Genomic DNA, 13,851 nt, shown 5'->3' with positions numbered 1-13,851 from the left:
AAATAAAACATTTGAAAACGGACCATTTTCCACATTTCTGAAGCATGACGTAATGGGGGGTGTTATCTCTTTTGTCGAAAATGAGCCGGTTTTGCTCAAACATTAAATGCCTCCAAATGGTATTTAATTAACTTCCCGGGGTGAAGAAACCCTTTTTGAGAACTCAGAGTGAGTAAATTGGCCATTTTCATGCACTTTTAACCTTTCCATAAATCTTGTGTTTAGGGCCCCTGGAAGCATGAAAATCACTTTAAACATGCTAATTTTAGCTCTAACACTGATGATCCACCTACAACTGTGAACTGACGTTCAAAAATAAAACATTTGAAAACGGACCATTTTCCACATTTCTGAAGCATGACGTAATGGGGGGGTGTTATCTCTTTTGTCGAAAATCAGCTGTTTTTGCTTGAACATTAAATGCCTCCAAATAGTATTTAATTCACTTCCCGAGCCCCTGGAAGCATGAAAATCACTTTAAACATGCTAATTTTAGCTCTAACACTGATGATCCACCTATAAATGTGAACTGACGTTCAAAAATAAAACATTTGAAAACGGACCATTTTCCACATTTCTGAAGCATGACGTAATGGGGGGTGTTATCTCTTTTGTCAAAAATCAGCCGTTTTTGCTTGAACATTAAATGCCTCCAAATGGTATTTAATTAACTTCCCGGGGTGAAGAAACCCTTTTTGAGAACTCAGAGTGAGTAAATTGGCCATTTTCATGCACTTTTAACCAATTCCATAAATCTTGTGTTTAGGGCCCCTGGAAGCATGAAAATCACTTTAAACATGCTAATTTTAGCTCTAACACTGATGATCCACCTACAAATGTGAACTGACGTTCAAAAATAAAACATTTGAAAACGGACCATTTTCCACATTTCTGAAGCATGACGTAATGGGGGGGGTGTTATCTCTTTTGTCGAAAATCAGCCGTTTTTGCTTGAACATTAAATGCCTCCAAATAGTATTTAATTCACTTCCCGAGCCCCTGAAAGCATGAAAATCACTTTAAACATGCGAATTTTAGCTCTAACACTGATGATCCACCTACAAATGTGAACTGACGTTCAAAAATAAAACATTTGAAAACGGACCATTTTCCACATTTCTGAAGCATGACGTAATGGGGGGGTGTTATCTCTTTTGTCGAAAATCAGCTGTTTTTGCTTGAACATTAAATGCCTCCAAATAGTATTTAATTCACTTCCCGAGCCCCTGGAAGCATGAAAATCACTTTAAACATGCTAATTTTAGCTCTAACACTGATGATCCACCTACAAATGTGAACTGACGTTCAAAAATAAAACATTTGAAAACGGACCATTTTCCACATTTCTGAAGCATGACGTAATGGGGGGTGTTATCTCTTTTGTCAAAAATCAGCCGTTTTTGCTCGAACATTAAATGCCTCCAAATGGTATTTAATTAACTTCCCGGGGTGAAGAAACCCTTTTTGAGAACTCAGAGTGAGTAAATTGGCCATTTTCATGCACTTTTAACCATTCCATAAATCTTGTGTTTAGGGCCCCTGGAAGCATGAAAATCACTTTAAACATGCTAATTTTAGCTCTAACACTGATGATCCACCTACAAATGTGAACTGACGTTCAAAAATAAAACATTTGAAAACGGACCATTTTCCACATTTCTGAAGCATGACGTAATGGGGGGGTGTTATCTCTTTTGTCGAAAATCAGCTGTTTTTGGTCGAACATTAAATGCCTCCAAATGGTATTTAATTAACTTCCCGGGGTGAAGAAACCCTTTTTGAGAACTGGGAGTGAGTAAATTGGCCATTTTCATGCACTTTTAACCATTCCATAAATCTTGTGTTTAGGGAATCTGGAAGTATGAAAATCACTTTAAACATGCTAATTTTAGCTCTAACACTGACGATCCACCTACAAATGTGAACTGACGTTCAAAAATAAAACATTTGAAAACGGACCATTTTCCATATTTCTGAAGCATGACTTAATGGGGGGGGTGTTATCTCTTTTGTCGAAAATCAGCCGTTTTTGCTCGAACATTAAATGCCTCCAAATAGTATTTAATTCACTTCCCGAGCACCTGGAAGCATGAAAATCACTTTAAACATGCTAATTTTAGCTCTAACACTGATGATCCACCTACAAATGTGAACTGATGTTCAAAAATAAAACATTTGAAAACGGACCATTTTCCACATTTCTGAAGCATGACGTAATGGGGGGGTGTTATCTCTTTTGTCGAAAATCAGCCGTTTTTGCTCGAACATTAAATGCCTCCAAATGGTATTTAATTAACTTCCCGGGGTGAAGAAACCCTTTTTGAGAACTCAGAGTGAGTAAATTGGCCATTTTCATGCACTTTTAACCATTCCATAAATCTTGTGTTTAGGGCCCCTGGAAGCATGAAAATCACTTTAAACATGCTAATTTTAGCTCTAACACTGATGATCCACCTACAAATGTGAACTGACGTTCAAAAATAAAACATTTGAAAACGGACCATTTTCCACATTTCTGAAGCATGACGTAATGGGGGGGTGTTATCTCTTTTGTCGAAAATCAGCTGATTTTGCTTGAACATTAAATGCCTCCTAATAGTATTTAATTCACTTCCCGAGCCCCTGGAAGCATGAAAATCACTTTAAACATGCTAATTTTAGCTCTAACACTGATGATCCACCTACAAATGTGAACTGACGTTCAAAAATAAAACATTTGAAAACGGACCATTTTCCACATTTCTGAAGCATGACGTAATGGGGGGGTGTTATCTCTTTTGTCAAAAATCAGCCGTTTTTGCTTGAACATTAAATGCCTTCAAATGGTATTTAATTAACTTCCCGGGGTGAAGAAACCCTTTTTGAGAACTCAGAGTGAGTAAATTGGCCATTTTCATGCACTTTTAACCATTCCATAAATCTTGTGTTTAGGGCCCCTGGAAGCATGAAAATCACTTTAAACATGCTAATTTTAGCTCTAACACTGATGATCCACCTACAAATGTGAACTGACGTTCAAAAATAAAACATTTGAAAACGGACCATTTTCCACATTTTTGAAGCATGACGTAATGGGGGGGTGTTATCGCTTTTGTCGAAAATCAGCCGTTTTTGCTCGAACATTAAATGCCTCCAAATGGTATTTAATTAACTTCCCGGGGTGAAGAAACCCTTTTTGAGAACTTAGAGTGAGTAAATTGGCCATTTTCATGCACTTTTAACCATTCCATAAATCTTGTGTTTAGGGCCCCTAGAAGCATGAAAATCACTTTAAACATGCTAATTTTAGGTCTAACACTGATGATCCACCTACAAATGTGAACTGACGTTCAAAAATAAAACATTTGAAAACGGACCATTTTCCACATTTCTGAAGCATGACGTAATGGGGGGGTGTTATCTCTTTTGTCGAAAATCAGCCGTTTTTGCTTGAACATTAAATGCCTCCAAATGGTATTTAATTAACTTCCCGGGGTGAAGAAACCCTTTTTGAGAACTCAGAGTGAGTAAATTGGCCATTTTCATGCACTAATAACCATTCCATAAATCTTGTGTTTAGGGCACTGGAAGCATGAAAATCACTTTAAACATGCTAATTTTAGCTCTAACACTGATGATCCACCTACAAATGTGAACTGACGTTCAAAAATAAAACATTTGAAAATGGACCATTTTCCACATTTCTGAAGCATGACGTAATGGGGGGGTGTTATCTCTTTTGTCGAAAATCAGCCGTTTTTGCTCGAACATTAAATGCCTCCAAATGGTATTTAATTACCTTCCCGGGCTGAAGAAACCCTTTTTGAGAACTCGGAGTGAGTAAATTGGCCATTTTCATGCACTTTCAACCATTCCATAAATCTTGTGTTTAGGGCCTCTGGAAGCAAGAAAATCACTTTAAACATGCTAATTTTAGCTCTAACACTGATTATCCACCTACAAATGTGAACTGACGTTCAAACATAAAACATTTGAAAACGGACCATTTTCCACATTTCTGAAGCATGACGTAATGGGGGGGGTGTTATCTCTTTTGTCGAAAATCAGCCGTTTTTGCTTGAACATTAAATGCCTCCAAATAGTATTTAATTCACTTCCCGAGCCCCTGAAAGCATGAAAATCACTTTAAACATGCGAATTTTAGCTCTAACACTGATGATCCACCTACAAATGTGAACTGACGTTCAAAAATAAAACATTTGAAAACGGACCATTTTCCACATTTCTGAAGCATGATGTAATGGGGGGGTGTTATCTCTTTTGTCGAAAATCAGCTGTTTTTGCTTGAACATTAAATGCCTCCAAATAGTATTTAATTCACTTCCCGAGCCCCTGGAAGCATGAAAATCACTTTAAACATGCTAATTTTAGCTCTAACACTGATGATCCACCTACAAATGTGAACTGACGTTCAAAAATAAAACATTTGAAAACGGACCATTTTCCACATTTCTGAAGCATGACGTAATGGGGGGGTGTTATCTCTTTTGTCAAAAATCAGCCGTTTTTGCTCGAACATTAAATGCCTCCAAATGGTATTTAATTAACTTCCCGGGGTGAAGAAACCCTTTTTGAGAACTCAGAGTGAGTAAATTGGCCATTTTCATGCACTTTTAACCATTCCATAAATCTTGTGTTTAGGGCCCCTGGAAGCATGAAAATCACTTTAAACATGCTAATTTTAGCTCTAACACTGATGATCCACCTACAAATGTGAACTGACGTTCAAAAATAAAACATTTGAAAACGGACCATTTTCCACATTTCTGAAGCATGACGTAATGGGGGGGTGTTATCTCTTTTGTCGAAAATCAGCTGTTTTTGCTCGAACATTAAATGCCTCCAAATGGTATTTAATTAACTTCCCGGGGTGAAGAAACCCTTTTTGAGAACTGGGAGTGAGTAAATTGGCCATTTTCATGCACTTTTAACCATTCCATAAATCTAGTGTTTAGGGAATCTGGAAGTATGAAAATCACTTTAAACATGCTAATTTTAGCTCTAACACTGACGATCCACCTACAAATGTGAACTGACGTTCAAAAATAAAACATTTGAAAACGGACCATTTTCCACATTTCTGAAGCATGACGTAATGGGGGGGTGTTATCTCTTTTGTCGAAAATCAGCCCTTTTTGCTCGAACATTAAATGCCTCCAAATAGTATTTAATTCACTTCCCGAGCACCTGGAAGCATGAAAATCACTTTAAACATGCTAATTTTAGCTCTAACACTGATGATCCACCTACAAATGTGAACTGATGTTCAAAAATAAAACATTTGAAAACGGACCATTTTCCACATTTCTGAAGCATGACGTAATGGGGGGGTGTTATCTCTTTTGTCGAAAATCAGCCGTTTTTGCTCGAACATTAAATGCCTCCAAATGGTATTTAATTAACTTCCCGGGGTGAAGAAACCCTTTTTGAGAACTCAGAGTGAGTAAATTGGCCATTTTCATGCACTTTTAACCATTCCATAAATCTTGTGTTTAGGGCCCCTGGAAGCATGAAAATCACTTTAAACATGCTAATTTTAGCTCTAACACTGATGATCCACCTACAAATGTGAACTGACGTTCAAAAATAAAACATTTGAAAACGGACCATTTTCCACATTTCTGAAGCATGACGTAATGGGGGGGTGTTATCTCTTTTGTCGAAAATCAGCTGATTTTGCTTGAACATTAAATGCCTCCTAATAGTATTTAATTCACTTCCCGAGCCCCTGGAAGCATGAAAATCACTTTAAACATGCTAATTTTAGCTCTAACACTGATGATCCACCTACAAATGTGAACTGACGTTCAAAAATAAAACATTTGAAAACGGACCATTTTCCACATTTCTGAAGCATGACGTAATGGGGGGGTGTTATCTCTTTTGTCAAAAATCAGCCGTTTTTGCTTGAACATTAAATGCCTTCAAATGGTATTTAATTAACTTCCCGGGGTGAAGAAACCCTTTTTGAGAACTCAGAGTGAGTAAATTGGCCATTTTCATGCACTTTTAACCATTCCATAAATCTTGTGTTTAGGGCCCCTGGAAGCATGAAAATCACTTTAAACATGCTAATTTTAGCTCTAACACTGATGATCCACCTACAAATGTGAACTGACGTTCAAAAATAAAACATTTGAAAACGGACCATTTTCCACATTTTTGAAGCATGACGTAATGGGGGGGTGTTATCGCTTTTGTCGAAAATCAGCCGTTTTTGCTCGAACATTAAATGCCTCCAAATGGTATTTAATTAACTTCCCGGGGTGAAGAAACCCTTTTTGAGAACTTAGAGTGAGTAAATTGGCCATTTTCATGCACTTTTAACCATTCCATAAATCTTGTGTTTAGGGCCCCTAGAAGCATGAAAATCACTTTAAACATGCTAATTTTAGCTTTAACACTGATGATCCACCTACAAATGTGAACTGACGTTCAAAAATAAAACATTTGAAAACGGACCATTTTCCACATTTCTGAAGCATGACGTAATGGGGGGGTGTTATCTCTTTTGTCGAAAATCAGCCGTTTTTGCTTGAACATTAAATGCCTCCAAATGGTATTTAATTAACTTCCCGGGGTGAAGAAACCCTTTTTGAGAACTCAGAGTGAGTAAATTGGCCATTTTCATGCACTAATAACCATTCCATAAATCTTGTGTTTAGGGCCCCTGGAAGCATGAAAATCACTTTAAACATGCTAATTTTAGCTCTAACACTGATGATCCACCTACAAATGTGAACTGACGTTCAAAAATAAAACATTTGAAAATGGACCATTTTCCACATTTCTGAAGCATGACGTAATGGGGGGGGTGTTATCTCTTTTGTCGAAAATCAGCCGTTTTTGCTCGAACATTAAATGCCTCCAAATGGTATTTAATTACCTTCCCGGGCTGAAGAAACCCTTTTTGAGAACTCGGAGTGAGTAAATTGGCCATTTTCATGCACTTTCAACCATTCCATAAATCTTGTGTTTAGGGCCTCTGGAAGCAAGAAAATCACTTTAAACATGCTAATTTTAGCTCTAACACTGATGATCCACCTACAAATGTGAACTGACGTTCAAACATAAAACATTTGAAAACGGACCATTTTCCACATTTCTGAAGCATGACGTAATGGGGGGGGTGTTATCTCTTTTGTCGAAAATCAGCCGTTTTTGCTTGAACATTAAATGCCTCCAAATAGTATTTAATTCACTTCCCGAGCCCCTGAAAGCATGAAAATCACTTTAAACATGCGAATTTTAGCTCTAACACTGATGATCCACCTACAAATGTGAACTGACGTTCAAAAATAAAACATTTGAAAACGGACCATTTTCCACATTTCTGAAGCATGACGTAATGGGGGGGTGTTATCTCTTTTGTCGAAAATCAGCTGTTTTTGCTTGAACATTAAATGCCTCCAAATAGTATTTAATTCACTTCCCGAGCCCCTGGAAGCATGAAAATCACTTTAAACATGCTAATTTTAGCTCTAACACTGATGATCCACCTACAAATGTGAACTGACGTTCAAAAATAAAACATTTGAAAACGGACCATTTTCCACATTTCTGAAGCATGACGTAATGGGGGGGTGTTATCTCTTTTGTCAAAAATCAGCCGTTTTTGCTTGAACATTAAATGCCTCCAAATGGTATTTAATTAACTTCCCGGGGTGAAGAAACCCTTTTTGAGAACTCAGAGTGAGTAAATTGGCCATTTTCATGCACTTTTAACCATTCCATAAATCTTGTGTTTAGGGCCCCTGGAAGCATGAAAATCACTTTAAACATGCTAATTTTAGCTCTAACACTGATGATCCACCTACAAATGTGAACTGACGTTCAAAAATAAAACATTTGAAAACGGACCATTTTCCACATTTCTGAAGCATGACGTAATGGGGGGGTGTTATCTCTTTTGTCGAAAATCAGCTGTTTTTGCTCGAACATTAAATGCCTCCAAATGGTATTTAATTAACTTCCCGGGGTGAAGAAACCCTTTTTGAGAACTGGGAGTGAGTAAATTGGCCATTTTCATGCACTTTTAACCATTCCATAAATCTTGTGTTTAGGGAATCTGGAAGTATGAAAATCACTTTAAACATGCTAATTTTAGCTCTAACACTGACGATCCACCTACAAATGTGAACTGACGTTCAAAAATAAAACATTTGAAAACGGACCATTTTCCACATTTCTGAAGCATGACGTAATGGGGGGGTGTTATCTCTTTTGTCGAAAATCAGCCGTTTTTGCTCGAACATTAAATGCCTCCAAATAGTATTTAATTCACTTCCCGAGCACCTGGAAGCATGAAAATCACTTTAAACATGCTAATTTTAGCTCTAACACTGATGATCCACCTACAAATGTGAACTGACGTTCAAAAATAAAACATTTGAAAACGGACCATTTTCCACATTTCTGAAGCATGACGTAATGGGGGGGTGTTATCTCTTTTGTCGAAAATCAGCCGTTTTTGCTCGAACATTAAATGCCTCCAAATGGTATTTAATTAACTTCCCGGGGTGAAGAAACCCTTTTTGAGAACTCAGAGTGAGTAAATTGGCCATTTTCATGCACTTTTAACCATTCCATAAATCTTGTGTTTAGGGCCCCTGGAAGCATGAAAATCACTTTAAACATGCTAATTTTAGCTCTAACACTGATGATCCACCTACAAATGTGAACTGACGTTCAAAAATAAAACATTTGAAAACGGACCATTTTCCACATTTCTGAAGCATGACGTAATGGGGGGGTGTTATCTCTTTTGTCGAAAATCAGCTGTTTTTGCTTGAACATTAAATGCCTCCAAATAGTATTTAATTCACTTCCCGAGCCCCTGGAAGCATGAAAATCACTTTAAACATGCTAATTTTAGCTCTAACACTGATGATCCACCTACAAATGTGAACTGACGTTCAAAAATAAAACATTTGAAAACGGACCATTTTCCACATTTCTGAAGCATGAAGTAATGGGGGGGTGTTATCTCTTTTGTCAAAAATCAGCCGTTTTTGCTCGAACATTAAATGCCTCCAAATGGTATTTAATTAACTTCCCGGGGTGAAGAAACCCTTTTTGAGAACTCAGAGTGAGTAAATTGGCCATTTTCATGCACTTTTAACCATTCCATAAATCTTGTGTTTAGGGCCCCTGGAAGCATGAAAATCACTTTAAACATGCTAATTTTAGCTCTAACACTGATGATCCACCTACAAATGTGAACTGACGTTCAAAAATAAAACATTTGAAAACGGACCATTTTCCACATTTCTGAAGCATGACGTAATGGGGGGGGTGTTATCTCTTTTGTCGAAAATCAGCTGTTTTTGCTCGAACATTAAATGCCTCCAAATGGTATTTAATTAACTTCCCGGGGTGAAGAAACCCTTTTTGAGAACTGGGAGTGAGTAAATTGGCCATTTTCATGCACTTTTAACCATTCCATAAATCTTGTGTTTAGGGAATCTGGAAGTATGAAAATCACTTTAAACATGCTAATTTTAGCTCTAACACTGACGATCCACCTACAAATGTGAACTGACGTTCAAAAATAAAACATTTGAAAACGGACCATTTTCCACATTTCTGAAGCATGACGTAATGGGGGGGTGTTATCTCTTTTGTCGAAAATCAGCCGTTTTTGCTCGAACATTAAATGCCTCCAAATAGTATTTAATTCACTTCCCGAGCACCTGGAAGCATGAAAATCACTTTAAACATGCTAATTTTAGCTCTAACACTGATGATCCACCTACAAATGTGAACTGATGTTCAAAAATAAAACATTTGAAAACGGACCATTTTCCACATTTCTGAAGCATGACGTAATGGGGGGGTGTTATCTCTTTTGTCGAAAATCAGCCGTTTTTGCTCGAACATTAAATGCCTCCAAATGGTATTTAATTAACTTCCCGGGGTGAAGAAACCCTTTTTGAGAACTCAGAGTGAGTAAATTGGCCATTTTCATGCACTTTTAACCATTCCATAAATCTTGTGTTTAGGGCCCCTGGAAGCATGAAAATCACTTTAAACATGCTAATTTTAGCTCTAACACTGATGATCCACCTACAAATGTGAACTGACGTTCAAAAATAAAACATTTGAAAACGGACCATTTTCCACATTTCTGAAGCATGACGTAATGGGGGGGTGTTATCTCTTTTGTCGAAAATCAGCTGATTTTGCTTGAACATTAAATGCCTCCTAATAGTATTTAATTCACTTCCCGAGCCCCTGGAAGCATGAAAATCACTTTAAACATGCTAATTTTAGCTCTAACACTGATGATCCACCTACAAATGTGAACTGACGTTCAAAAATAAAACATTTGAAAACGGACCATTTTCCACATTTTTGAAGCATGACGTAATGGGGGGGTGTTATCGCTTTTGTCGAAAATCAGCCGTTTTTGCTCGAACATTAAATGCCTCCAAATGGTATTTAATTAACTTCCCGGGGTGAAGAAACCCTTTTTGAGAACTTAGAGTGAGTAAATTGGCCATTTTCATGCACTTTTAACCATTCCATAAATCTTGTGTTTAGGGCCCCTAGAAGCATGAAAATCACTTTAAACATGCTAATTTTAGCTCTAACACTGATGATCCACCTACAAATGTGAACTGACGTTCAAAAATAAAACATTTGAAAACGGACCATTTTCCACATTTCTGAAGCATGACGTAATGGGGGGGTGTTATCTCTTTTGTCGAAAATCAGCCGTTTTTGCTTGAACATTAAATGCCTCCAAATGGTATTTAATTAACTTCCCGGGGTGAAGAAACCCTTTTTGAGAACTCAGAGTGAGTAAATTGGCCATTTTCATGCACTAATAACCATTCCATAAATCTTGTGTTTAGGGCACTGGAAGCATGAAAATCACTTTAAACATGCTAATTTTAGCTCTAACACTGATGATCCACCTACAAATGTGAACTGACGTTCAAAAATAAAACATTTGAAAATGGACCATTTTCCACATTTCTGAAGCATGACGTAATGGGGGGGTGTTATCTCTTTTGTCGAAAATCAGCCGTTTTTGCTCGAACATTAAATGCCTCCAAATGGTATTTAATTACCTTCCCGGGCTGAAGAAACCCTTTTTGAGAACTCGGAGTGAGTAAATTGGCCATTTTCATGCACTTTCAACCATTCCATAAATCTTGTGTTTAGGGCCTCTGGAAGCAAGAAAATCACTTTAAACATGCTAATTTTAGCTCTAACACTGATGATCCACCTACAAATGTGAACTGACGTTCAAACATAAAACATTTGAAAACGGACCATTTTCCACATTTCTGAAGCATGACGTAATGGGGGGGGGTGTTATCTCTTTTGTCGAAAATCAGCCGTTTTTGCTTGAACATTAAATGCCTCCAAATAGTATTTAATTCACTTCCCGAGCCCCTGAAAGCATGAAAATCACTTTAAACATGCGAATTTTAGCTCTAACACTGATGATCCACCTACAAATGTGAACTGACGTTCAAAAAAAAAACATTTGAAAACGGACCATTTTCCACATTTCTGAAGCATGACGTAATGGGGGGGTGTTATCTCTTTTGTCGAAAATCAGCCGTTTTTGCTCGAACATTAAATGCCTCCAAATGGTATTTAATTAACTTCCCGGGGTGAAGAAACCCTTTTTGAGAACTCAGAGTGAGTAAATTGGCCATTTTCATGCACTTTTAACCATTCCATAAATCTTGTGTTTAGGGAATCTGGAAGTATGAAAATCACTTTAAACATGCTAATTTTAGCTCTAACACTGACAATCCACCTACAAATGTGAACTGACGTTCAAAAATAAAACATTTGAAAACGGACCATTTTCCACATTTCTGAAGCATGACGTAATGGGGGGGTGTTATCTCTTTTGTCGAAAATCAGCCGTTTTTGCTCGAACATTAAATGCCTCCAAATAGTATTTAATTCACTTCCCGAGCACCTGGAAGCATGAAAATCACTTTAAACATGCTAATTTTAGCTCTAACACTGATGATCCACCTACAAATGTGAACTGATGTTCAAAAATAAAACATTTGAAAACGGACCATTTTCCACATTTCTGAAGCATGACGTAATGGGGGGGTGTTATCTCTTTTGTCGAAAATCAGCCGTTTTTGCTCGAACATTAAATGCCTCCAAATGGTATTTAATTAACTTCCCGGGGTGAAGAAACCCTTTTTGAGAACTCAGAGTGAGTAAATTGGCCATTTTCATGCACTTTTAACCATTCCATAAATCTTGTGTTTAGGGCCCCTGGAAGCATGAAAATCACTTTAAACATGCTAATTTTAGCTCTAACACTGATGATCCACCTACAAATGTGAACTGACGTTCAAAAATAAAACATTTGAAAACGGACCATTTTCCACATTTCTGAAGCATGACGTAATGGGGGGGTGTTATCTCTTTTGTCGAAAATCAGCTGATTTTGCTTGAACATTAAATGCCTCCTAATAGTATTTAATTCACTTCCCGAGCCCCTGGAAGCATGAAAATCACTTTAAACATGCTAATTTTAGCTCTAACACTGATGATCCACCTACAAATGTGAACTGACGTTCAAAAATAAAACATTTGAAAACGGACCATTTTCCACATTTCTGAAGCATGACGTAATGGGGGGGTGTTATCTCTTTTGTCAAAAATCAGCCGTTTTTGCTTGAACATTAAATGCCTTCAAATGGTATTTAATTAACTTCCCGGGGTGAAGAAACCCTTTTTGAGAACTCAGAGTGAGTAAATTGGCCATTTTCATGCACTTTTAACCATTCCATAAATCTTGTGTTTAGGGCCCCTGGAAGCATGAAAATCACTTTAAACATGCTAATTTTAGCTCTAACACTGATGATCCACCTACAAATGTGAACTGACGTTCAAAAATAAAACATTTGAAAACGGACCATTTTCCACATTTTTGAAGCATGACGTAATGGGGGGGTGTTATCGCTTTTGTCGAAAATCAGCCGTTTTTGCTCGAACATTAAATGCCTCCAAATGGTATTTAATTAACTTCCCGGGGTGAAGAAACCCTTTTTGAGAACTTAGAGTGAGTAAATTGGCCATTTTCATGCACTTTTAACCATTCCATAAATCTTGTGTTTAGGGCCCCTAGAAGCATGAAAATCACTTTAAACATGCTAATTTTAGCTCTAACACTGATGATCCACCTACAAATGTGAACTGACGTTCAAAAATAAAACATTTGAAAACGGACCATTTTCCACATTTCTGAAGCATGACGTAATGGGGGGGTGTTATCTCTTTTGTCGAAAATCAGCCGTTTTTGCTTGAACATTAAATGCCTCCAAATGGTATTTAATTAACTTCCCGGGGTGAAGAAACCCTTTTTGAGAACTCAGAGTGAGTAAATTGGCCATTTTCATGCACTAATAACCATTCCATAAATCTTGTGTTTAGGGCCCCTGGAAGCATGAAAATCACTTTCACATGCTAATTTTAGCTCTAACACTGATGATCCACCTACAAATGTGAACTGACGTTCAAAAATAAAACATTTGAAAATGGACCATTTTCCACATTTCTGAAGCATGACGTAATGGGGGGGTGTTATCTCTTTTGTCGAAAATCAGCCGTTTTTGCTCGAACATTAAATGCCTCCAAATGGTATTTAATTACCTTCCCGGGCTGAAGAAACCCTTTTTGAGAACTCGGAGTGAGTAAATTGGCCATTTTCATGCACTTTCAACCATTCCATAAATCTTGTGTTTAGGGCCTCTGGAAGCAAGAAAATCACTTTAAACATGCTAATTTTAGCTCTAACACTGATGATCCACCTACAAATGTGAACTGACGTTCAAACATAAAACATTTGAAAACGGACCATTT

This window comes from Lissotriton vulgaris, chromosome 8 (genome assembly GCF_964263255.1).
Source record: "Lissotriton vulgaris chromosome 8, aLisVul1.2, whole genome shotgun sequence".
NCBI classification, from domain to species: domain Eukaryota; kingdom Metazoa; phylum Chordata; class Amphibia; order Caudata; family Salamandridae; genus Lissotriton; species Lissotriton vulgaris.
This window is presented reverse-complemented; position numbering follows the sequence as displayed.